Source organism: Pelodiscus sinensis, chromosome 11 (genome assembly GCF_052426305.1).
Source record: "Pelodiscus sinensis isolate ZL-2025 chromosome 11, ASM5242630v1, whole genome shotgun sequence".
NCBI classification, from domain to species: domain Eukaryota; kingdom Metazoa; phylum Chordata; order Testudines; family Trionychidae; genus Pelodiscus; species Pelodiscus sinensis.
In genome coordinates this window covers 41,257,985-41,261,115 of record NC_143062.1, presented here as the reverse complement: position 1 = coordinate 41,261,115, position 3,131 = coordinate 41,257,985, and the positions used below count along the sequence as shown (strand labels likewise).

The window sequence follows — 3,131 nt, the reverse complement described above, 5'->3', positions numbered from 1 at the left end:
TGTGAAATGCTGTGACCCATGCCACCCAAACCCAGAAAGCTTTTTTTTTTTTTTAACATAAGCTTCATATACACACCTAGGACAGAAAACTGTATGGGCATGTCTACACTAGGAAATTATTTTGAAATAATTCCCCTTCTTTCGAAATAACAAACAGAGTGCCCACACTACCAAGCCAGTTATTCCAAAATAAGGGGCTGGTTATTTTGAAATAATATCCCCTACTTTCCTTGGGAAAGAAGCTTATTTCAAAATAGTTATTTCAGGAGTTATTATTTCAAATTTAGTTATTTCAAAGTAATTTCCTAGTGTAGAAATGCCCTATGGGTGAGAGCAAATTAAAAATCAGTGTCATCTCTACCAAATAGATGATGTCATAATCTGTAGAAAGATGTGAGGGATATGTATGGATCAGTTGATAAAAAATATTCTCACGAGGGCAATGTTCATGATGTCTAAGGCTACTGTTTTTAACTCGCAAGGCAGAGTAGGTATGCGTAATTTACATGGCATGGGTCAGACAAGCCTGGCTCCACTGGGAATTTTACATTGAAATCAGTGGACTTATCATTGCTTTGCCTGTTGCAAGCTGATGGTCTGAGGTGGGATTTCAATGGATCTTTAGTTTTAAAAAATCAGCATATATATTTTTTCCTGCATTCATTCCAAAGCAGGACACGAAAAGAAAAGAAAAGAAAAGAAAAGAAAAGAAAAGAAAAGAAAAGAAAAGAAAAGAAAAGAAAAGAAAAGGAAAGGAAAGGAAAGGAAAGGAAAGGAAAGGAAAGGAAAGGAAAGGAAAGGAAAGGAAAGGGAAAGGGAAAGGGAAAGGGAAAGGGAAAGGGAAAGGGAAAGGGAAAGGGAAAGGGAAAGGGAAAGGGAAGGAAAGGAAAGGAAAGGAAAGGAAAGAAAAGAAAAGAAAAGGAAAGAAAAGAAAAGAAAAGAAAAGAATTTCTTTCAGTGTTCCATAAATTCCTAATGGAGGAACCATCTCCATTTACCTCATCTCTCCCGATGTTGGTTTGAATTTCTCAACAAAAATGAGCTACCTAATGAAGAATTTCTCACTACTGGTGAAATTCACCCTGGTGCAGAGGGGCAACACAATAATTTTTTTAAATAATTTGTATAGATTTTTAAAATTAATATATTATGGCTGCAATTAAGAAAAGGAAGTACGATGAAGAATACATTAAGTATGGCTTTACTGTTATAGAAAAAAACCGGACAGATCATTCTCAATGCGTAGTATGCCACACAGTTCTTAGAAATGACGCCTTGAGACCTAGTCGTCTTGAGCGACACTTGACAAAGAACTTCAGCGCTTTGACAGAGGAACCAAAAGTTTTTTGCTTCTAAACTTCAAAATTTGAAATGCATGAAGCTGGACACTTCTGGGGCTTTTAATCAAGCGTTGCTCAAAGCGGTAGAAGCATCTTATGAACGGTCATTGTTCATCGCTAAAGCCAAGAAAGCTAACATAAACAGAGAAACTTTTATGAAGCCTTGCTTGTTGAAAGCAGCTGATATTGTGGTTGGTGTTGAAAGCAAGAAAAAACTATTGGAAATTTCACTTTCTGACAATTCTGTGAAACGTCGCATCGATGAGCTGGCAAAACATAACTTCAAGTAGTGCAGTCAGTGTTTGCTTCTCCTTTTTTCATATTTCAGTGTGATGATACCACTGATGTAGCACAATGCTGTCAGTTGCTTGTTTACATTAGATTCATTAACAATGGAACTGTGAAAACTGCTTTTTTTCGAAGGAATTGACGACCACATCAAAGGCTTCTGATATTATGAAAACAATTTCCAACTTTTTTGAAGAAAATAGACTTTCATGGGGAAAACTGGTTGGTGTATGCACAGACGGTGCTCTAGCAATGCTTGGTTCTCGCTCTAGATTTGTGACATTGGTGAAAGGAAAAAATCCAGCTGTAACCACAATTCACTGCCTCATACACAGATAAGCATTGGCCGCTAAAACCCTTCCAGATGACCTACGTAACTCATTGAATTTGGCCATAAAAAGTTGTCAATATTGTGAAGAACAGTGCTTTAAATACATGACTTTTTGATGGTCTTTGCATGGACTTGGGAGCAGATCATAAAACTCTTTTGTTTCACATGGAGGTACGATGGTTTTTCAAAGGTAACATGCTTTTGAGATTATTCAAACTGAAAGACGAAGTGGAAATTTTCCTCAAGCAACAGAAGAAAGAAGAGTTATATCATGCATTTACGAACCAAACGTTCCAACTTTCACTGGCATACCTCGTGAACATTTTTGAATCTTTGAACAACCTCAGTTTGAAGCAGCAAGGAAACAATGTTGCAAACATAGTGCACCACGATGCCATCAAAGCATTTACGGAAAAAATCCAGCTTTGGGAACATCGAGCACAACCGCAGACGCCTAACTTTTCGTCTTTTCTGACATTTTCATCACTTGCTGAAAATGAAGGTTTCCAAGAAGTTTGTAAAGAGGATGTGAAGAACAAAATTGTGTTTCATCTGGACTGCCTTGCTGATGAATTCATCCGCTATTTTCCTGATAACTTTTCTGGCAATCCCATTCATAAATTAGTATGAAATCCATTCAGTGTTGATGTCAATTCATTGCCAGAAGTACTGCAAGAACAAGCACTCGAAATAAAATATGATTCAAGTGTGAAAGATGGTTTTGAAACACAAGCTTGGAGGAATTTTGGATAAAATATTTCCCAATGTACTCGAAAGTTGGAGAAGAAGCGCTACGTATTAGTCTTTCATTTTCATCAGCGTACCTCTGTGAAAAAAGCCTTTCAAGTTTAGTCACATTAAAAACAAAACAAAGAAATCGACTGGATGTCTAAAATGATTTGTGTTGCAAACTTTCATCTTTCAAACCTAGGATTTCCCAACGCGTGAAGAAAATGCAGCATCATCCTTCACATTACATTCATTTTGTTTCTGCTATTTCTTATGTTAAATAACATGTTTATTAAACTTTTGTGCCAAGAAAAACTATTTGTTCATATTTTTAATTTTAAATAACAAATTGAATTTTTTGTTAAAAAAAGGGTTGGATGAGGGTAAAGAAGAGGTGGGAGAACATGAGGGTTTCTCAAAAATCAAAAGGGGGGCGTGATGCC

General features: G+C 36.5%; 1 pseudogene; it reads left to right on the top strand.

Annotated features, from left to right (window-relative positions):
- The first annotated feature begins 1,149 nt into the window (after positions 1-1,149).
- LOC102444505 (zinc finger BED domain-containing protein 5-like) lies at positions 1,150-2,744 on the top strand (annotated as a pseudogene).
- The last annotated feature ends 387 nt before the right edge of the window (positions 2,745-3,131 follow it).